At 53.8% G+C, this 23,458-nt stretch overlaps 1 long non-coding RNA gene across 1 annotated transcript; it reads left to right on the top strand.

Annotated features, from left to right (window-relative positions):
• Positions 1 to 19,177: 19,177 nt before the first annotated feature.
• LOC131502568 (uncharacterized) lies at positions 19,178 to 22,218 on the top strand. Its single transcript, XR_009257081.1, has 2 exons — positions 19,178 to 20,006; positions 21,093 to 22,218. It is a non-coding gene; the product is annotated as an uncharacterized LOC131502568 (long non-coding RNA).
• The last annotated feature ends 1,240 nt before the right edge of the window (positions 22,219 to 23,458 follow it).

Genomic DNA, 23,458 nt, shown 5'->3' with positions numbered 1-23,458 from the left:
TGACCAATTTATTTCTTTCCTTATTTATTTGAAACCTTTTCGTTTTGAAAAAAAAAAATCAAGCTTACAGGAAAGTTTTAAAAACAGTAGGACAGTAGGAACACATCATTGGTGTTCAAGAATTCTTAACTTTTTATCACATTTTGTTTCTTTCTATGTGTGTGCGTGTCACATACACACATTATTACTGCTCTTTTGTCACTATTGTTGGTGTTATTACTCTTATGGCAGAATCACTTGAGGATAACGTGTCTACGATGATATTTTAATCCTAAATACCTCCGGATGTACCTCTTAGGAACACGGACATTCTCCTCTGTGACCACAGTACAATGATCGAGTCCGGGAAACTTGACACTGATACAATACAGAGATTCAGAAATCTGTCCTTGATACAACTATTATTTACTATACAGGCACCATTCAAATAGTGATCTGGGGTCCACACCAAGATCCTGTGTTGAATTTAATCAGAGACTTTTTTTTTTTTTTAACGTTTATTTATTTTTGAGACAGAGAGAGAGACAGAGCATGAACGGGGGAGGAGCAGAGAGAGAGGGAGACGCAGAATCGGAAGCAGGCTCCAGGCTCCGAGCCGTCAGCCCAGAGCCCGACAGCGGGGCTCGAACTCAAGGACCGCGGGCTCGAACTCACGGACCGCGAGATGGCGAGATGGTGACCTGAGCTGAAGTCGGACGCTTAACCGACTGAGCCACCCAGGTGCCCCTTAATCAGAGACGTTTTAAAGTCACTATCGAGTGGGGGTCTGTGCTCTGAGACCTGAGGGGCTGGGTAACGCGTGCCTCTCGCGGTTGCCAGCTCTAGAGGACTTAAAACTTTTCAAGAACTTCATTCGCTTATTTATCTCACTTGATCCTTACAACAGCCCTGTGAGGTCAGGAGGGCACAGGTTAGCATTTCCATTTTACGGATGAGGACACGGAGCCTCGGAGGGTCACGCAGTGGGTTCAAGCCGGGAGACCTGTGGTGTGGCCCCGGCTTCGCGCTGAGTCCGCGGACCTTTCCTCCACTCCCAGCAGATTAACGGGCGGATGAGAGTTTTGCCAGCCTCACTCCTGTGGGGGTTGGCCGCGCTGCGGAGGACGCCACCCGTGTCCCAGTTGGCGGTGGTCGCTGGAGGGTGCCGGGGACGAGGCAAGCGGAGGTCTAGAAGAATCCCGATGTGGGCAAGAGGGGGGCAGGTGGGGAGAGCCCTTTCCTCTACCCTAGTCCTGGCTGCCGTGTTTCTCGGTACCATCGGAGCACCGCAGTGGGACGATAACTGGCGCAGGCCCCCGTTTCTCCACCTCCGGCGGGACAGGAGGCTGGGCCGACGGCTTTTGCGGTCCCTTCCTGCGGCATGAATCTAGAATGCCGTGGCTGCCCCACGCCTGCCCCACGTGGCCCTTACTGATTTAGTACACTACCCCCCCACCCGTACCTCCGCATCTCTTTGTGCAGGCTTCTGTTGTGCCTGCACACACCGCGAGAGAACTGGTGCCGATCTCCCACCCCTGCTGCCTTCCCGGGAGGCAAGCCTCAACCCATGCGTTTAAACGTAAATACCCCAGGCGCGCCTGGGTGGCGGAGTCGGTTAAGGGTCCGATTCTCGACTCCGGCTCAGGTCACGATCTCACGGTTTCCTGACACGGAGCCGCTTGGCGGGCTCTGTGCTGACCGCGTGGAGCCTGCTTGGGATTCTGTCTCTCTCCTTCTCTCTCTGCTCCACCCTGCCCCTCTCTCTCTCTCTCAAAATAAACAAACTTAAAACGATGATTCAGATAAACATCCCAGCTCCGCGCCTCTGAGAGGCGCAGACTCGAAGACGCGAGGGCAGAGTCTGGTCCTGGGACTGGTACCAGTCTGGGAACCATTCTTTTTTTTTTTTTTAATGTTTATTTTTGAGAGAGGAAATGAGAGCGGGGGTGGGGGGTGGGGAGGGCAGAGGATCCGACATGGGCTCCAGGCAGAGAGCCCGATGCGGGACTTCAACTCCTGAACCGTGAGATCATGACCTGAGTCAGAGTCGGACACTTCACGGACCGAGCCACCCAGGTGTCCCGGTCTGGGAAGTGTTTATTGCTGGTTTGTGATAAGTGTGGAAACTGAAAGTATGCGTTTAGGAACTTCTGTAGTAATTTTGCAGGTGGTTACAGGTCTCTTGCACCTAATACTAAAAAAAGAAGTGGGCTTGTGCTTTGCGTGTCTTTTTTTTTTTTTTAATTTTTCTACAAATTCATTTTTATTGCCTACCCAAGTTATTAGGGATCAAACAGTACAGATCTGTGATGATTGGGAAATTGAAAAGGAAGAGTAAGAAGACCCACTCCTTCACTGTGGATAGTTTGAGGAGAACTGTGCATGTTCCCACCACTCAGTAATGTGTCCACCAGTGCCTGCCTGCCCTTCCCTATTGTGATTCCCTCCCACCCTACAGTGCTTCCCGAGATATTCTCCTAAATAACCGATTTACACGCGAATTCTTGTCTCAGGGTCTGCTTCTGGGGTGAGGGGGGGACCCAGCCTAAGACAATGCTTTCTAGTCCTTTCTAATTATCTTGCTACATCCTGTCATTTTCAAGGGGTTGTACTTTCGAAATGAAATGCTTCAAGTTTCTACACAGAAATACCTTTTCAAAATACCTCAAGACCTGAAGAGTACTTAGAATGCTTCAGAACGCATTTTCTTCTCTCTCTCTCTTTTTAAATAATAAGAAAAATGTGTTCTCTTGCATTTGGAGAAGCACAGTAGGTACTCAGGGTTGGGTAATTTGGTGGCTCAACAGTTTCATCAGGGACCCAGGTTTCCCAACAAGAGGCATTTTCTATCCCTCCTGTGCCTTAATTCATCTGAGAAAATTATTATGAGTGAGAGTTCCCCGGGACGTGGTCCTCTATACCGATCCACACCTTGACTTCACGAAAGCATCCAGCTGCCCACTGCCTTCCCCGCCCTTCGCTCTGCTTGGCCCCCACAAAAGGCTCAAGCATTGCATATACTTTGCATGCATCTATTTCCTTGGCTCCAGAGGTCTCGGGACCCTGGGAGAGATCGGGGCTATGAAGCAGGGCTGTATTCATTCACCGAGTCTTCTAAATACAGGGGATTTCAAAGGAGCTGATCGCAAATCAAAGTAAAGAGCCACAGTCTTGGCTTTGTTCCCTGTCTGCTGTTTGTATATTTTTTATTATGCATGGGCCGGGGGCGCCCACGGCGGGGCCTGCTGGTTATAACTACAATCAATCAATCCCAACCTATTTTCAGGACCTGCCAGCCATCGGGACAACTTCCAGAACTATCGGAGCCCTCTTTTCATTATTTAAAGACTGGTGGAAGGATGCAAAAATACTTAATGAAAGGGTCAGGCTGACCAAGGGAGAGACTGGCTCAGGCCCTTAGCACTTTGATCTCCAAGGCACGGCAGGCAGGCTAGGCACCCAGGCAATCATTTTATCCCTGTCGTTGGGGTAGGGTGGCTCTGGGGAAGCCTCACAGCTGTGGTCTAACACAGAAGAGGTGCCTAAGGGGCCAACGAGACATTTAGTACTGGTTTCCCCATTGCCTTCTCAGTCCAGACCTCTGTCCCTAGCCAAGACAGCTCCAAATGTTACAAGCAGCGTCCCGGGGTGACGCCTATGGTGCTACAGGGCACACGCACACAGCAGCATCATTAGGAAATGGGCTTACCTTGTCACCTTTGGACTAAGGGTGCCCAAGAAAACACAGGTCCATGATGGCCTGGTACCTTTTGAATTTCAGATACACAATATATTTAGTGTAAGTATATCCTAAATATTGCATGGGGGTATACTTACCCTAAAAAAGATGAACTGTTTATTTGAAATTCAAATGTTAACTGGTCATCCCGTATTTATATTTGCTAGACCTGGCAATTTTCCCTTGGATCCTTGCTGCTGTGCTGCACAGCCTTCCCTGTAGCTCTGGTAGTTTTGCTCCCAATGGGCTGTACCTGGGACTCCTTTCTGAAGGCCCGCTCTCGGGCTGCTGAAGCAGCTTCGCCTGCACAGGTAGAGAGTGGAAGTGCCCAGGAGTTTACTTCGCCCGCCCTACCCCAGCGTGGTCCAGAGCCGACTGCCAATGATCGTTGGGCCCAGGGCTGCCAAGGCCCAGCTCTCCTGCCTTGGGTCTAGCAGGGCCAGGCAGAAGCTTCCCTCCGAGGAGCGGGGCCCGACACCGCACACGCAACTGGCTTCGTGCCCTTGCCCGCCCTGCTTCCCCCACTCCCTTGCCAGTTTCCGCCCGGAGCTCTTCCTTCACAGATCGCTGGCGCTGCAATCCTCGGCACAAGGTCTGCTTCTGGGGAACTCTGCCTAAGACAGCTAAGCAGGGGAGGAGGTCTTCGGGGCGTGGGCAGGAGGCTTACAGTGAGTGAGCTGTGAAGAGGCAGGGCCAAGCAAATGGGGAAGCTTCCAGGGAGAAAGGCCCTGGCCCACTGTAGCTCATGCAGGAGGGAGGCAGTGAAATGAAGCAACTCAGACTCCTTCCCGGTCTGGCTGGATACGGAGGGTTGCCAGTCAGTGGGCCTCCTGAGAGGGGCCTGGGCACCTGTACCCTTCCAGGGAGCCCCCCCCCCCCCCCCCGCCGCCAACGGTGCTCCAAAGCATAAGCTCGTGTTTGAGGGCCTCTTAGCCAGACGGGCCCTCACCCTCTGCGGCTGCCTGGCTCGGTTTGGCCGCTGGTAAGACCCGCAAGCGTTTAGCACCCTGCCTGGTGTGCAGAAGGTACGCGGGCAGGCTGCGAGAATGAGTGACGGGCCCGCCTGGTCGGACCCAGTCTCTCACATTTGCTGCAAATGCACCAAGACACAGGACATTTAACAAACCTTTAGGCTCTTAAGAGCTGACACGGGGAGGCCGTGTGCAATGCTTTGCACGGTGGTGAGGACGAGCAGAGCCGGGCCAGCCCTGGTCCCTTAGAAAAGGAAAGTTTATTCTCTACCTCGGCTGCACATTGAAATAATCTGGGGAATGCTTGGATCTCACCGCCAGGGATTCTGTTTTAATTGGTCTGGGTGTGGCCTGGGCATCGGGATTTTTGAAAGCTTCCTGAGAGATTCTATTATACAGCTGGAGTTGAGAGCCCCCATGCTAGAAAGTTCTATGCCTGGATGAAATGCCTCAGGGCCCCTTAGATTAAAAGGGATGACTGGTGTTCGTGCCGGTCAAGGTGTTTGGTTAATTGGGCTTCATCATTTAAAATTCTGGAGTGTCTGCATTTAAGGAGATAAATGGTTCTTAGACCGAAGGAAGCTGTTCTATTTCAGCAGATACTGAAGTGGTTCTCAAACCCAACTATGCATCAGGGTCTCCCGCAGGGCTTGTGAAAACACAAGCTGTTGGGCTCCCACCCCCAGAGTTTCTGATTCAGGAAGTCCAGGGATAGCCCCAAGAATCTGCATTTCTAGAAAGTACCCAGGTGACACAGATGCTGCTGGTCCGGGCAGGACACCTGGAGAATCACTGAACTATGGTGAACTGCATCTGGAGCTGGGCTGACTCTCTTGAGAATGAGTTTTGCTTTCACTCATTCATTCCCCATTGGTTTATCCCCTCCAATGTGTCCTTGGGGACCGTGTATTAGTTGTGTGTGTGTGTGTGTGTGTGTGTGTGTGTGTGATCATGCTCTGTAACAAACAATCCCCCAAATCTCAGTGACTTAGTCACAAATATTTACTTCACGCTTGCAGATCTGGAGGTTGGTCCTGGTTAAAAGTGGGCTCGATTTGAGTCCAGGCTTCAGTTTGGGTTGTGACTGCCCCACGGGGATTCATTCCGCGACCCGGGACAAAGAAGCAATGGCTACCTGGGACATGATTTTTGTCATCACGGAGGACAGAAGCTTCAGGAGGGCTGGCCAAAGCTTAAAGCTTTAGCCTGTAACTGTCACTTTCAGTGACATTTCATTGGCCAAAGCAATTCGCATGGCCAAGCTCCAAGTTAGAGGATGGGGAGATACACTCTGCTCACACTATATACAGTGTCAGAGACAAGGACTAAAGAAAGAATTATGGAAAAATAATATTATCTATCATGGCCCGTTAGGTGTCAGGCCCCTACATGAAGTTCTGGAGAGACCCAGAAAGATAAAACAGGGTCTTAGCCTCTGAGGAGCACAGATCGGCAAGAGAGACAGACAAAGATACAAGAGGGTGCTAAACACGAGACATAGGACAGACGAACAGCAGGAGCACAGGGGTGGGAATGCGTCTCATTGCTGGGATGTCTATCCTCCCACACTGTGCAACCAAGGTCCTTGGAGCTGTGCCCAGGCTACAGTTCTGGGAGCCAGGATCGTGTGTGGGAGTAACCCAGCTGGCCCACAGCCGCGGGGCATGGAGCAAAAAGAGTTGAGTCTGTGCCTGGGCTGGGGCAAGTTTCTTCCAGAAAGTCCAAAGTACCTAGTTGAAAGCAGAGAACGACTGAGGAGAACTAGCTTTTCATTAAAGGGCTGGCACAAAAACAAGAAATGCAAGTGAGTCATTGAGGAAGTGAAGCCCAGGGTGATTTGTGGAGGCACGAAGTTTGAGAGTAAGGACTGTGTGATGGGATGTCTATTACACGGAGTTGGGGACAGGGAAAGCACTATGAAAGTCATCAAGTTGGAGTACAGGAAAAGGGAAGTGGGTCTGGGCAGCCTTCCAGAAGAAAGGGCATTCCAAGTGGGGTATAGCTGGTGAGTAGGAGTCTGCTGGCAGACAGAGATCAGACGGTGGAGTGTTAAGGGTTTGGGTGATCATTCCAGGGGAACACATAAAGTTCCATAAACTTCCCACAGTTGTCATCTCTGACCCAGTCCCCCTACAAGCCAGCGCTCTGCTTGGTGTTCCAGACCGCCCTGCTGCCCACAGCGATCTCTGTATTTCACGGGTCACTGAAGTTTTATTGCCACTGAAGTTTAAGGATTTTTTTTTCCCCCTTCTAAGTAGTTACCACCGAAATTATGTGGTTTGATCTTTGAGCGGTTATAAAACTCTGAGACTCCGAGAGGGTATAACAGTTTTCCAGGGACTGGGGCCCGGAACCCCAGTGCCGGGTTCAAACCTAAGATCTGCCGAGGGCTCAGCTCTTGCTGAGGAGGTGGAGGAGAGAGCCGTGCTTCCTGGGAGTCCTTGCGCTGCTCCCAGAGGGTGGATCGAGTTTCGGCGGGCTTCTGTTTTCGGAGGAGTGCAGTAAACCCCCCAGGGTGACATAATTAAACACACCAAGTTCTGGAAGTCATCTTTCTGGGGATCTAGAGGCCCACATGAAAATGAGGCTTCTGGGGAGTCAGCCACGACCATCCCCAAGCTTCTGAGTTGGAGGAGCCGATGAGGCCAGCAGGACCTCGAGGCCACACGAAAGGGCATTTGGGATGGAAGGAAAAGATCGCCCAAAGCGGGTGAGCGTGGCCATGGCGTTGGGAGAACGGGCTCGGTGAGGTGAGCTGGGGCAGCGGAGGTGACCATGCGGTTGGAAGCTGGGGAGGGGAAAGTGCACTCCACAACCTTTCCAGAGCGAACGGCAGTCACCTCCCTACAGGGACGGAGCAGGTGATGTAAGGGAACGAGCAGGCTGGCTTGTTTTGTTTTTTTTCCTTTCCCCATAATGGCGTCTTGGGCTTTGTTGTGTTGGGCGCAGAAACACTTTGCATAGTAATTACATAAGGAGGATCTCCACTTCCGCCAAGATATATGTTCGCTCCCACTTTCCCTTAAAGACACAGCCCTTTCCTTCCCGTACTCTCGATAGAGACACGGGCGTAAGGAATATTTCATTCGCCTTTTAATGACACCACACCAGCCCCACAAAATGAGAAGAAGTGATTTATGGTGACTGATACCTGGCCTCAGTGTCAGAGACTGATGGGGGCCTGCTGGGGAGTGTGGAAAGCTGGATAGACATGTCCAGATCTAAAAAAGGGGCCATCGGCTTCTCTGCTTCAGCTTCTCGGGCCAGATTTTCTAACTTGGCAAAAGAAATGGGAAAAACAATATTTTCATATAGAAGCTTTCCATTCTGAAACACGGGCTGCTAATTCACATTTTTTCACCATGCTGCGCGGGCCAGATGTGGCACGTGGACCTCCTGGTTTGCACCTGCTTCTCCACATTTTCACCGGGGACGGTGTCCTTCCATGTGGGATTGCCACCTTTCCCCAAGACCCACCCCTTCAAGACAGATAGACACGGTCCAGGGGGCAGCGCTACACGAGAGGGCCGGAGCCCTGGGGAGGCCGTGGGGGTCCAGGCAGACAGAGGCCCCGATGCCCGGCCAGAAGCCACCTGAGCTGGGGGCAGCCAGGCCGGCCGTGTGAGTTTGCTGGGGCCGCTGTGACAATAGAACAGACTAGGCAGCTCTTCTGGCTGTTGGCAGTTCTGGAGGCCAGAAGCCTGCAATGAAGGTGTCACAGGGCCACGTTCCCTCTGGAGGATCTGAATTCCTGCCTCATTCATCAGGTGAGTGTCCAGGATGGCCGGGCCACGGTCCCATCAGGCTGTGCGGAGGCCCACCTCCAAAGTCGCTGATGGCCCTGAGGGGCAGGTGGGAGCCCAGAGCTCTCCAGGGGCTGACGGAGCTGCGTGTGTGTGTCGGGGGTGGGGGTCTGTCACAAGAAGGCCAGGGTGGAGTGGGGGTCTGGCTCGTCCCGAGAGGCTGATGTGGAGGGGGTGGGCATTGGAGATCTGTCCCCACAAGGTAAAAAACAGCTGCTACACAGCAACGCTCCTGCAGACCTCCAGCGGCTTGAGAACGAATCATTTGCATGATGAGGCTCTGACTGTGTTGAGGCTTCTCCCCAGGGGCCTGTGTCTCAGATGCGATGCGTGGATACCCCCTGCCCTTCCACGCTTCCGTCCTTTGGGAAGAGCTCTTCTGCCCTTAGAGTCTTGTGTTCGCCCTCACCGCGACTCCGTGGCCTTCCCTTGCCTACGTGCCCGTGCGCTGGCCCCAACCTGGCAGAGAGCCCGAGGAGCGTGTGCAGCCTGAGTCAGAAGCGGCACAAACTGCCCCCAAATCGAGCCTTCCTCAGAGCTTTGAAAAAACTGCAGACACAGGGCGCATGCTGCCCCCCAAGGCAGCCCAATTCATTTGAGACAACTCTAATCGTTATCAAACTCGTCCTGAGGCTGAGTCAGAATCTGCCTCCCTGGCACTTCACCCCTTAATCCCGGTTTATCCACTGGGGCCCGGCGTGCAAGTATAATTCATCAAATCATCAGCTATCAGAGCTGGAGGCCACCGAGGCCAACCCCTCGCCTTCAGTTTCCTCTCCTGCTCCCAATGCCACTTCCAGATGTGCCAGCCCTGGCCAGAATTGGCCGCTGCTGGTATTTGCCTGCTTCTTGCTGGATCCGAAGAGCGTCGTACTCTTATTTCCCGGCCAGGCTCGGGTGCCTTGTCGTCCCAGGGAGGAAAGGAGCGTGGCAAAGGTGTTCCGTGCAGGCCCGACAGGTGGAGGGCTCACGGCCGCGTTCGCGAGCCCGGGATCGGAGCGGGCAGGGGATGTGTTCATGACAGACGGTGGGGGTGGGGGTGGGGGTGGGGGTGGGGCTGGTGGCAGGCCTGTCTCCCTGCACACCCCAGACCTACACGTGACCCGCGCCTGCAAACAGCTGCCGTTCGTCCTGCTCGCACCCCCCGGCCCGATATAAAAGCATACCCATCATAGTATTTATAGAACTAGTAAATAAAGAATAAAATAGCAAGTTAAAGTAGGTTTTGATTGCCTACGTGTTGGTAAAACCCAGCTGGAATAATTTGATTCATGCATGGAAAAATGCCTCCGAAGCAGGGCCTTTTTTTAGTGTGCCGAAACTGAATCCCTCCTGCCACAGATAGAAATTTCTGCTCCTATAGTTTGGCTCCAAGACTAAGAATTAAAATCTAAAACGAGATTCCAAGAGAACTAATTATTTGCTCCCTCGAAATATATCAACTAGCCCTTCCCTGATCTTGCAGACAAGGCTGTTGAATGAAGGGGTGACCCTGTCCCCACCCCCACGGAAGGGAACAGAAACCGTCTCATCTCCCAGGCCTCTGGACGGAGCCCCGGTGGCTCAGAGAGCGGTGCTTAGAGGCAAAACTAGCCGCCATGTGAATTCGATTTCTGTTCCCGGTATCGAGGGGCTGTGTGACTAATTTTATATTCTGTGTGAGGTTTTGTTAGGGGAGGTTCCGCTGCTGCTCTCCTGCCTGCGACGTGCCCTCCGCCCCCACCCCACACCCGTGCACACACGCACACACACGCACGGCCTCAATATGGTGACCTTAAGAGCTAGTTTGAAGAATACTTTTGTCTTAGCGACTGCGCGGGCTGGTAGCAAGATGGAAGGAAGCTTGGGGATTCGATCCCAGGAGGCAAGCTCCCAGAAAACATCCCTTCGCGGCTCTTGACAGTTTTTCGTTTGCTTATCTGATGCGTGGTCTACCAATTAGGCATCCGATGATTGGGTTTCTGGGATGTGTCTCTTTCTTTAAAATTTTTTAATGTTTATTTATTTTTGAGAGAGAGAAAGTGAGAGAGCGGGCACGAGTTGGGGAAGAGCAGAGAGAGAGGAAGACACAGAATCCGAAGCAGACTCTGGGCTCCGAGCTGTCAGCACAGAGCCTGACACGGGGCTGGAACTCACGAACCGTGAGATCATGACCTGAGCCGAAGTTGGACGCTTAACCGACCGAGCCACCCAGGAGCCCCACGAGATTTGTCGTTTAAAAATACGAACACTTCTGAGAGGATGAAGGGGTTCCCAGACACTCACAGTTTAGTGAGAATTAGTCCGATACGATCGCTTTCCTTTGGACATCTTTGTGAGTTCAGCTACACTGAGACAGATTTGCAGCAAGAAAGAGGGTTGGTTTTTTGCAACAGTGTGCCCTGAGGGTGGGAAGAGGCTTGCAGAGCCGAGGACCTGAAGGAAGGGACAGTGGGAGGGAGAAGAGAGATGGCAAATGGAGAAGAGAATGCCCCAAAGGCAGATTTCCTCTCTGTTATCACATTTTGGAGACGTTTGCACTTGGTTTCCAACATTTTCTAGTGTTCGGATGCATCTGATTGACTTTGGTAATTTGCTTAAGGAGACTGACCACCATTTTAAGCACCGTATTCATGGGGGACATTTGGTCCCAATTGTGAGCAATCGGCCTGAAAGTGAATTTTTTTTTAAAGCCCGTAATTGAGGTCGTACAAATGACAAAACTGCCATTCGGGAAGGCAAAAGGTGTCACGTGTGTCATGGTGAAAAACAGTCGTTCTTCTAGATGTGGGGCACAGAGTGTCACAGATCAAGGGCTCTCTGAACAAAAAAATCATGGGGACAAGCCTGCGGGGTCATGGTCAAGTGCTTTGTCACTGAACCCTGCCGCCCCCTCCCCACTCCCTGCCACCCTTTATTTTCAGTTCTGCCCTCACGGGGGTTTCTGAAGTATGGCACCGGAAGTGCCCAAATCCCTCTCTGTTGCGTGTAGATGTTCATTCCCACCATAGGGAACGTCTGTGGAAACCTAGTTATCCCTATTGAAGTGATTGCCATGGCTCCCGTGATCGCAATGATGCATGGCTTCTTGTCATCAGGACGCCGCCAGAACCGTCAGGCTTCTGAGCCTGGGATGGTTTCAGGACTGCAGGCAGAAGCGTGGACAAGGAGGGAGGAAGACTTCACCCCGCCCGGCGGGAGCAGTGATGGCTAAGCGTCAGTTCCGAGCCCAGAGGAGGCACCAGACCGTGGAACCAGCAAACACCTGCACTTGTAGGCAAAACGGCACGTGTACATTTGGGGGACAAGGGAGCTCCTTGTCTCATCAGATTCTCCGAGGGATCCTGACACCCCCCCTCAAAGACAGAGAAACTCCTGGCACGGGTCATGATCTTACCATCACAGCAAATGCTTTCTTATTAGAGAAGACGCCCAGTGGAGGAAGATGTGCGGTAAAAGGACCTCATCAGTCAGCGTGGGTAAGACGATGCCCTGCTAACGAGTAACGGGTTACTATAAAAAAGCGTATTCTGTACTCCCAACCTGAACCCGACACAGGCCGGCCCGGGAGTATGCCCACGACAGTCACTGACACACCCGGGCTGAGAAAGTCTTCATCTCCGGGTAAGCGCACCTTGTCACCATAGCAGCAGGAAAACAAGGTGGCCCCAAAGCTCTCGAGCCGTCAAGCCTCCACCCAGGAGAGCTTGCGTTTCATTGGCTAAAACGAGTCACATGGCCAAACCAGGATGGGGGAGTCGGGGCCGGGGGGGGGGGGGGGGGGCGGAGAACATGTGGTCCAGCCACGTGCCGAAAAGGGAGAGCCGGAATATTTGTGAACAGCCCTAATGACTGCCGCCGCGATATAAAATTTTTTGAAAGAAAACCATAAAGTGTTCAGCTCATCCACTTTAAAAATTAAGAGCAAGGAACATAAAACTGTATTCAATAAATATAGTAGATAATAAAACAAATTTCACTTCCATGTTATGGCCAATTAAGATAGAAAAAGTTAAGGGGGAAGAGATTGAAAGAGAGAGAGGGAAGGAAAGTGGGAGAAGAGGGGAAAGAGGAAGAAAAAAATGGAACGGGCTTTCGTGGGGAGAAGGGGGGGGCGCAGGACCAAAGGCCCCAGCAAGGCGGGTCGTGTCTGCTGACTGAGCCCCACATCTCAGAGCATTTGGCCCCAGCGCCTTCCAGTTTTTCCCAGCACCCCATCTTTCTGGGAGCTGCCCCCCAGTGCCCACGTGGAGCTCCTGGCCGGAAACACCTTTGCATGTGCATTTCATAGGTGCAACGTACAAGCGGCCATCAGAATGGAGCTAAAAGCTGGACATGGTTAGCGGGCTGCTTTCCCGCCCCTGGTCACTGCCCCCCCCCCCCCAACAACCACCTCCAGCCACCCGGGTTCCTTTTGTGTTTGAAGACCACCTGCACGAAGGCTGCAGAGATACCAAAGTGTGTCAAGAGCGGCAAGGAAAACCTCTTTCCTTAATGCAGTAACTTGATTCAGTGCACGTGGTGAAACTATTACATAAATATGCTAAGCACATCTTTTATAATAGAAAAGACTCGTTCGTTCTCTCTGTACGTCCGCATGTTTTAAAGGCATAAACTAGCCCCAAGGGCTGCGTCTTCCTCCACCCCCACTCCTTTCCCGGCTCCCAGAGCTGAGGTTTCCTTTTGTCCTAGGAAAGCGAGGCTTCTCTGGCTGTCCTCCTGTGACTGCCAGCTACCCCCGCTCACTGCCCACGGCCGAGAAATGGAGAGGTCAGCCAGGAGTTGTCTCTCTGCTCCCGGAGGAGGTATGTGCCTAACTGAGAGTTGGGAGAAGTCAGGGGCAAGGGGAGGGATCCCGGGCGGGGGGTGGGGGGGGGGCGGTGACGCAGGGCTGGGGTGCCTTGTAGTTTCCAGATTCATTACGGTTTCTTCTTCACTGCCATCACCCCGGGGTTAAGGTGGTGAGAATGCCGCCTTTCGAGGGCTGTGGCCCCCGTGCCAGTGAGCTGTTGCTGTTTAACAAACTGCCCCACGCTTTAGTGGCCTAAAATAAGGACCACTTATGATTCCTCACTAGTCTGTGGCTTGGCCGGGTGCTTCTTCTGGGCTGGGCTCTGCGGGTCTGACGGGGCTTATTCACACGCCCATCCCTGGGCTCCAAGAACAACAAGAGGGCAAGTCCCGAGGCTCGAGTGCTTTTCAGATCTTAGGTCACTTTTGTTACTATCTCCCTGGCCGAAGCCAGTCACATGGCCAATCCTACCAGTCCAGAATTCCGGCCTTTCCACTGCACTTATTCTCTGCTGTATGTTTCCCCAGTGCCCTTCCTCTGTGCCCCACGATCTGGGCCACACAGTCAGCATGGGGCCAAGGTGGACTACGCGGTGAGACGTTTGGGGCACGAGAATACCCCACAGGCAAAGGGACTATCTTTGGGGACTTTACGACAGCAACAACTAATCCCATAACAGTGGGTTTAAACAAGATAGAAAATGCTTCTCTCAGGTTAAAAGGCAGTCAAGGAGCCTTGATGAAGTCGTCAGAGACCAAGGCTTCTTCCAGCTCGCCGATGTCCACCGCCCTCAGACAACTTCCCTTGTCCTCATGGTCTAGGAAGGCTGCCGAGGCTCCACCCGTCACACCTGCGGGCAGCAGTATGGACGAAAAGGAGAAGAAGGACATATCTTTCCCTCAAAGGAAGCCTTCCGATAGTCTCACTCATTCCCACTGACATCTCACTGGTCTGAAATCAGCCATACTTTTGGGTACAGGGCACACCTACCTGCAAGGGCGGCTCGGGAAAAGCCAGGCACATTGACATTCCGATAAATTGTCTGATTAAGGAGGAGGATCGGCATGGATGTTGGGATCTTTGCCTAATGAGGTCTTTCACCAACACGTTGGGTGACTGTGAAATCATGAGACATCGTGGCAAATGTCTCATTTGCTTAATTATCGCACCTGGGGTGGAGTCGTGTCATCTCATTAGTTCAGCTCAGGTGAAGGCACACAGTCCCCTATTGTAGCGCCCTAGGCTGTCATTCCCTGTGGCCCAGCAGCCTCATGGGCAATGCTCTGAGGGGGCCCAGGACTGGCTCCCCTACCTCACCCCAGGGTTGAGGTTCACTTCCATTTTTCCCTGAGTTTAACTAGGAGACGACAGTCTCACAGTGAAGTTTGCAAATCTGCCGTACACAGGGGGTCATGTTCTCCCTACTGGCACCCCGTCAAAGGAGCCTGACAATTGATACAACAATGTGACATGACTGATATGTGCAAGGGACACGGAGACCCGCTTCGGTTCAACCAAACGGACTTTACGGTGCAGACACTCAAAGTGATGTCCTGAGACCAGTGGCGTTGTCCCATCTGGGAACGTGTTAGAAATGCAGATGCTTGGGCCCCATCCCAGACCCACTGGATTGGAACCTACGTTTTCACCAGATCCCCAGAGGGTTCAGCTGTCCGTAATGTTTAGACTGCGACACTAAGAGGCACTCTGAGGTGGCACGGGTATTTTAGGAGGAAGCAGGGGCCCCCAGAAGCACCTGGATCTGGGTGGCCCCCTTCTGGTTGCTTTGCCCTGGGTAGCAGCTGGACTGAAGGACCCCACCACCATATGATTCTGTAACGGCTCAGTTACCCAGCCTTCTTGGCCCCATCACCGTCCCCTCTGGTTTTAGAAACTGTCCTTTCCTTACTACTAACGCACGATCCCTTCTCTGTAACAGAAACCCAAAGGTTTTATGTTGAGTTTGGCACAGATGCCCTGGGCGGCGAAGCCTGGTCGGTGAGCCTTTATATAGTCGTTATTTATCCCACTTCGTAAGACTATTTGTACGTTTTGGCACAGCAACGTTAACGTGTCTGAAACTCATCTGGCCTGAAGGGTCTAGGAGGGGTTATGAACCTTTATCTCCTTTCCCCTCGCATAGATGGGGATTGGATGGACATTCCATTTGATAGATGGCGCATTCCATTTTTAAAATGGATGACGCATTCCATTTTTAAAAATTTCCTCCTTCAGGGGCGCCTGGGTGGCTCCGCTGGTGAGGCCTCCGACTCTCGATTTCAGCTCAGGTCGTGATCCCGCGGTTCGTGGCCGACGGTGCGGAGCCTGCTTGGGATTCTCTCTCTGCCTCGCTCTCTGCCCCTCCCCGGCTAGTCCACGCTTCCTCTCTCTCTCAAAATAAATAAACTTAAAAAAATTTCCCCCTTCATTTCCGATGATAATAATTATTATTCTTAATTACAAAGGCAAAACTTGTTTGGAAAGTTTTATGCTATGGAAATAGAGGACCCTATCTCTGCTCTTTGTCACGGCTTGGGTCTGTATTGCCTTTTTCTTTTCTTTTACACACGTGTAATAGGTGCGCCCTGAAACACATGTGGACACACACATTTTGATAATCAAGATGCAATCACACTTTGCGTAGCCCGCTGCACCTTCCCCACCGCCACTTAAACAACGTATCGGGGAACAGCCCCACGGCAGCACTTATGTTTGGCAGATGCTGTTGGTGGCCCCCTGTATCCCTGGAGCCTGTGCCTCCTAACGGCCAGGGTCCACGTCCTTGGGCTTGAGGGCTTTCTCCAATGTCAAAAGCACGGGGGGCCAGAAGCGCCGGGGAATTAACAGCTCAGGAAGCAGCCCACAACCAAGGAATCTCGGGAGTTGGTGAATAATTTTGCCAGCTCCCATGCTCTTCAGCAATCACTTGGAGGCATTTCTAGACGCCCCCCCCCCAGGAGCCCCACCTTCCATTGCCTTCCTTCCCTTCCCTGTCTCCCTTCCCCACCTTCTACCACCCGCCCACGCTTCTCCCGCGTTTCTGCCACCTCCTGAATAAATAATTTGCCCTCTAATGCTTGTCTCAGGGTCAGTTTCTTCAGAAACCCAGACGATGACGGTCTAGAAATACCTTCTGCTCTTTATAAACTGCGGAGTATGCCCCAGTATGGGTATACCATGACTTCCTTAGCCATTTCCCTGTTACAGTCCTATTATTGGATAATTATGGGGCTGCTGATTTTTCAGTGCGGCGCATGAGGCTGTGGGAGACCTCTTTGTGCATGTATTTTTGGGTGCGAGCGTGAGTATTTCTGAAAGAAAGGCCCTTAGAGGTGGTTTCTGGGTCAAAAGGTATGGAGATTTAAAATTTTGATAGCCATGCAGGCATTTCTCTAAAAATATGGTCGACTTCGCATTGTTTTTCTCTTTCAGTTTGTCCACTCCACCTAGGCAGGCTGGCTCTCCCCGCTCCTCTGCTCAGAATCTGCATTCTTCTGGGAGCGTGTGCCAGAGCATCTCAGGTAGGGTGACCAGTTGTCCCTGTTCACCTGGGAAGGAGGCATTGCCCCGGACGGAGGGCTTTCAGTGCTGCAACTGAGACCGTCCCCAGCAAGGCGGAATGGTTGGGCACTGATCTCTGCTCTTTCGACTGGGCTCTCAGATTCCAGAGCCTCTGCGTTTTATTCCCCTGCCTCGAGCCTCTACGTCCAGGATCTCCTGACTCCAGCTGCCTCGGGGTCTCCCCTCCCGGCTCGCAGAGTACCTTCTGCTCCCATTAGTTAAACACACACACACACACACACACACGCACACACACATGCGTGCGCCTGCATTTTCACAGTTGTCCCCCAGGCTCTGATTATGTTGCCCTCCTATCACTCGTTCCTTCTGAGCACAAACGCTCCTGCCCCTGCCTGGTGCCGTCTAGGGGCCCAGTGTGTTTCCGCAAGCCACGTGTCGGGGGAGGCGAATTCAGCCACCCTAGCCCTCTTCCTAACCCATTCATTTTTGTCTCCTTCATGGCTCTCTGTCTTCCCTTTCCAGTCTCTACCCCTGGGCTGAAATAGATTTATATCGGTCTTTCGGTACATACTTTATTTATTTATTTATTTATTTATTTATTTATTTATTTATTTTTCTGGAGAGAGAGAAAGCATGAGCAGGGGAGGGACAGAGGGAAAAGGAGAGAGAGAATCCCAAGCAGGCTCCTCATCCAGCACAGAGCCCGAAGTGGGGCTCGATCTCATGAACCGCGAGATCATGACCTGAGCCAAAACCAAGAGTCGGGCACTTAGCCAACTGAGCCACCCAGGCACCCCTGTAAATACTCTGAATGCATCTTATCCTCATCGGAGATGGGGGTGAGAGGAAGAGCCGAGCTGAGAGATGGAGAAGAACAGATTCCTGAGGCTATTGCTTAAGCACCTAGAACTAGCCAGACCTGAAACCTCAGTATTTGTCTTGGTTTGTGTCCCTAGAAGCAGATCCTGAGACGAGGATTTGACTGTAGTTAGTTTATTGCAAAATGATTACAGGGAGGCCACGTAGGGAAGTGGGGGAAGCGAGGCAGGGACGAGAAAGAATCCAACAACGGCTCTACTACTCAGTCAATTGCCCTTGGGGCAACTGAGGCTGACTCCAGTTGGGGATCTCTGGGAGATAGTGCGAAACATACTTTTAAGGTGCCCACCAGAGAATGAGGGAGCTGGGGGCAATTATCCATCCACTGCCTGAGCACCACGGGTCAGGGCTGCTTCTGGGGGCGTTCCCTCCCTAACACTTCCGGCTGGCCTTGTACACGGGCCAGGGGGGCTCCTCTGGCCCGAAGACAACTCCTGGTGTTCCCCGGCCACCTCTGTGCGCAGGGGCGGGGAGGGGACGTGGGCAGGGCCTTGACACCCACTTCAGCATTCCTGTCTGTATTGAACCTGTGCCATTCAGTTCCCTTTGTGGTTACTCACTAACGCACTTCCCTTGCTGCCCCCAGCCCTGGGCCCTGGCCAGGGCTGCTTGAGACTCCTGTGGCTTGTTTCTTGAGCCTTGCTTCTGGCGCTGACTGCGTCTGGCCTCAAGGGATTACTTGGTTTTCCCCCTGCATGTCCCCCGTCCCCAGGCAACCTGAGGGCCTGACTTACTGTGTGCTGTGCCTACCACACGCCAAACCACAGCAACCCTATGAGGTCAGTGCTTGGAGGGCATTTGATGGATGAGGCTCAGAGAGAGTAAGCGAGTTGCCCAAGGTCACACAGCTAGGGCAGGATGCAGCAAACACTTGGGCTCAAGGTCTGGGGGACCTGAAGACCCGCATGTCTTGCGGCCTTTCCTGCTCCAGGCCGGCTGCCCTTGACCCCAGCGCGTCAGCTCTCAGTTTAACTTTCAGCAAGCACCTTCTCCCATTAGGGGTCTGTCTCTGAGGTCCCACCCCGACGAAATCAAATCATTTTGTATTTCTTGGTTTCCTTTTCCCTGCCCCCGTTGGTCCCTTTCCAGAACCCTGGCTCACGTATGTCCCTGCATTTCCCCTATATGCGTACAGAGTTCTTTCCCACCCCGACATCCCCCACGGTGGCTTCTCAGGACACACAGCAAGAAAGAAGTCCCACGGGTTTCGAACGGAGTAGGGGTCTCCATTGCTACCCCCTGCCGCAGATCAGCAAGCGGGGGCCCAGAGAGGCAGGGTGACATGCTGAGGCCACACAGCTGGTGGCCTGCCTGGGAATCTAGGTGTGCTTCTAAACGCCAGTGTGTCCCTGAGCACAAGGTGTTTACGGGGTGTCTGGCGGTCCATCCTGCTGTCCAGATTCCCGTGGGCGGGGAGCCACGTGTGACCTCACCGAGGGGTGGAGCCGTGGCCCCTGTCTTTATCAGCATTTGGCAAAACGAATTCCCATCTCTTGCCATGTGTCTGCGGAGGGGGACGAAGGGAACAACTGCCCAGGGGGGCTGGGCGCCTGAGAAAGGCCTGCTCCACCTTCCCGTCATCCCCAGCTGTTCTCCAGGAGCCAGACCTGTGCTTCTCCAGGCCGTGGCTCACGCCCTCGTTGACACTTAAGACCTACAAAGCCCTCGGAGGGAAGGCTCCGCCAGGGGCCCCGGGGCCAGGAAAATGCAGGCCCTGCTCCACTGTCGCCCGGCAACGCCACACACAAACATTCGCTGCCGGGAAGAGGCGAGCGGCATTAAAGCCGCCTGACGGGGAGGTGATGGGGCAGCAGGGAGAGGCGGAGGTAGACAGTGTGTAATTGCCAAGCCGGAAGGCTGGCCTGTGGCCAGCGCATCGAGTTTAACCGTCTGTGTCACTGCCCTCCACGTTCAAGGAGAATGCTGCCTGCGGCCATGATTCCGGGCTGAGGGCCCTGTCGCCGTCTGGCCCGGGCCGACCCTGGGAGGGCACACGTGGGGTCAGCTCTTGGCGCGGGTTCCCACCCCTCCATCACATCACATCACAACCCGGGCAGCTGCGCCCAGACCCGGGTGTGGAAGGAGAGGCCAGCCCCGGCTCTGGGGCGCCCCTCCACGGGCGCCCCTGCACGTCTGAACAGGGCCTCAGGTCCCCTCCTCCCTCTGCCCTGCCCCTGCGGCCGTGGGCTTGCTGCTTTGGAAACGGCTTCCAAGGAGGGAACGGGCTCGCGGAGGATCTTTTTTGCTCGACCACAGCCCCCTGTCCCTGACAGGCTGCTCCAGCAGACCAGGCAGAGCTCAGCCGAAGCCGGGAGCCAACACGGAGACCCTGAGGCTTTCAGGTGGGTTTTGGCAATGCTAGAAGCATCTCCCGCCCTCCTGTTGTTCTTCCTTCTCAGGCTCACCTTTACTCAGTGAACCTCCCACTCGGCCCCAAATTGGCCTCAAAGCCCCCTCACACACGCCCACAGCGGCTGTGCACTGGGCACCCAGGAAAGACACGGGAGAAGGGAAGGGCAGGAGCAAAGCTGTCCCCGCAAAGGCAGCCGGCCCCTTGGCCTATAGAAGGTCAGCCCGACAGCAGGCTGTGAAATCTGATAGCAGTCCTGTAGCTTCCAAGAAATAATTATTCCCAGGAAAGTGTTTTCAATTTTAGATAAACTGCTGTTTAAAACGCGGAGAGGACAGAACACGAACAGTGGCAACAGCGTGCGGCTTCCCCCAGCGGGCCCGTCATTAACCATTGCTCCCCGAGCTAAAGGCTGCGGCTCTATCCCCAATTAACAGCCACATTCCAGCAAGCTCCCTGTTTATCAAGGCATTAGCACTGACATCTGGGGACGGCGCCTGCCCAGGCCTGCCAGCAGGGAGGACGGAGCGCCCAGCCACCCACGCTCGCACCAGGGCCCTGGCCTCAACCAAGGGTGGGCCCCTGCGAGGCCGGCTTCTTCCCGGTGCCTGCCCACCGCCGCCGTGTCATTCCCTCACCAGCTGAGTGTGGGCCAAACGGCCCCGGCGCCCCCCCCCCCGCCCCCCCGTCCCGTGACACGGGTGCCTCTCTGTGATTGTGTGTGTGGGCACGCACGTCCGTGTGGGAAAACCTCGTTCCAGGAGAAGATGGCATCTGGGGAGGATTCTCCAAGGAATTCTCTGAGAACAGAGATGACTTCCCTCCCCTTCTCAAGCCTGTGTGTGTGTGTGTGTGTATGTGTGTGTGTGTGCACACGTGGGCGCACACCTGTTTGTATATGAGCGTGTATGTATGTGTGTATGCAAGCTTACAAGCTTGCGAGTGTGTGAGTGTATGTAGGGGTGCCACAGCTTCTCTCTTGCACCAGTATCTCCCTTAGATCATGTGCCCGCTTTCCCTTCCTTTCCCTCATTATCACCGAAGCGTCGACGAAACACCCTTCTGCCCCCTTCTCTAGGCCTGTATGAATCCTGGCCACCCCAGCTGTACCCGTTGTAGGTACATGCGCCATGGTCCCGCCAGTGCTTGTGAAAGCAGGAAGCCCGCCAGCTGCCTCATTCCAAAGACCCGGGACCACAGGGGCTGGGAAACCGCTCATCTGCACCACCGGCCCTTTCCATGCGTGGCCCTGCCCCGGCCCCGCGGAGCACCTGCCCCCTTGCTGGCCGGCTTTCATGACCTCTGTGCAGCGCGTCCTTCCCTGATTCCCCGAATGTGAGCATCTCCCCGGGTCTGGTTCTCAGCCTGCTCTCCCTGCTCTGCTCCAACACCCTCCCTCCCTCACCGCAGCAGGGCCAAGCCACCCCCAGGAGCACAGTGGTGACGTTGGGACCCTGAAATCCACAGCTCTGGCCTCAGTTGTCCGTTCCCCATTTCTGCCAGAGACATCTGTCACTCTTCCGTCGGCCCACACTTGAGAATCGTGTTCAATTCGCCTGTCTCTCCTCCAAAGCCTGCTTCCAAATCCCAGCAGGTCCTTATCCAGTTTCTACATCTCTCCCTGTGTCCCCCCCTGTCCTCGTGCCTCCAGCCTGGCCACCTTGGGACTTTACTGATGAACCGGAAAGCGACAAGGATGGGCCCTTCCCCCGGGGCTAAAGATGATGCCCCCCACCTCCACCAGGTTCTCGACCTTTGATCCCTCCTACACGCAGCTGCTAGATGAATCTTCCTCTGCCGCGGGCCCAGTCCCACTTCTGGGCGTAGAATTGATTCCACTGAGTTAAGAGATACAACAGCGTGGGTGCCAAGCGTTTGCAATTTGTGGCTTTGAACAAACGCTCGTTACTATTTCAACGAGAGCAGGAGGGGCGGGGTGGGGGTCACGTCTCACCTCTCTAGCGAAGCCTTCTGAGGGGGAGATCTGGTGATTTGCCTCACCAGTCAGTATCCATTCTCCATCGTCCCCCCAGTCCCTGCAGTTCAAGCGAAGACAGCCATGCTCCCGGGGGCCCGGGGTGGGCCATGGCCCAAGCAGGCCAATTCCAGCCAGACAGCGGCAGCCCTGGGGATTTTTCTGGAACTGTGGGGACAGGGCGCCCGTTCTATCATGGTCGCTCTGCTAATAAACTGTAAGCCGGAAACTGCTGGTGGCCATCTTGTCATCATTTGGTGAAAGTACCTGGAATCAGCCATGCCTGAAGCCAACTACCTTTTAACATGTTGGTTTCCTGAGCCAGTATTTTTTTTTCTTTTTTAACTGAGCCAGTTTGAGTGGCGGTTCTCTGCCTTACAATCAAGAGTCCTGCCTGGCATAGCCCTGAGGGACCTGACCTCCCTCTGTTTGGAGCTCTAGATCCTTGCTTCCCTTCCCCTTCATCGGGCTCTGACCACATTCACCTTTGCAGGCGCTGGGGGCAGGGTGCCTGTCCCCTGTGTGCCAGCCAGCGGCCTGTGGGTGATCATTACTGATGGAGTGCAGATGACCCTCACAGCCACCTCTCCCTTCCCAGCCCCTGGACACAGCGCCTAATTGCTTTCCCTATGCTAGCTCAGCCCTTACCGTCACCTGACACGGGAGCGATGATGGTCCCCCATTCTGCCAATCAGGAAACTGAGGCGTGGAGCAGTTACAGAACACGGCCAAGGCTTCCTTGGAGGATGGCTAAGCTGAGCTCTCTAGCTGTTCCAAGCACCCTAGTCCTGTGTGCATCATGCCGGGGGCCCCCGCACCATCATGGGCCGGGTGTGCAGTGGCCTTGATCCCACGTCTAACTGCTCGGTCTTAGCTGCCCCTTTGAATCTGTATATCCAGGGTTGGACCCCACCAGACAGCCTTCACCCAGTGGCCTGTGTGGCCAAACAGGTTGCTATTCCAGGCAAGAGAGGCTGGCGTTAGGGCTGCCCTTGGGAGGTGGCCAATTGTCCCTGATTCTACACTTTGGTGGCTGCCTAATTTTGCAGAGCCATGTAGCCAGAGTGTATGCACTGAACACAATCCCTCGGAGTCCCTTAGACTCAACTGACGAAAACTTCCTCCACTGTATCTCCAGTTGCATAACAGGACAGCCCAGTTTGTTCTTATTATTATTCCCAAGATATGGACGAGAAAATTGGGGCTCGGGGACGCTCTAAGTAAATCTCCTGGCGTCAGGGGAATAGTCTCTGTCTTGTCCACATCACCAGGATTTGGCCCCTTCGGTGAAGTTCATCGATCGAACAAATCGTGCATCACCGGTGGAGCTCAAGAGTCCCAGGTGAACAGCCACGTCCAACGTGGTAAGAGACATGATGCTATTAAGCATAGGTGACTGTGCATTCTCCCAACTGGAGAAGGTGACCGTGTTAGGGAAGGTTCTGGAGAAGTGACACTGCCCTGCTGGT

Source organism: Neofelis nebulosa, chromosome X (genome assembly GCF_028018385.1).
Source record: "Neofelis nebulosa isolate mNeoNeb1 chromosome X, mNeoNeb1.pri, whole genome shotgun sequence".
Taxonomy (NCBI): Eukaryota; Metazoa; Chordata; class Mammalia; order Carnivora; family Felidae; genus Neofelis; species Neofelis nebulosa.
The sequence above is the reverse complement of the archived record's forward strand: the minus strand, read 5'-3'. Positions and strand labels throughout refer to the sequence as shown.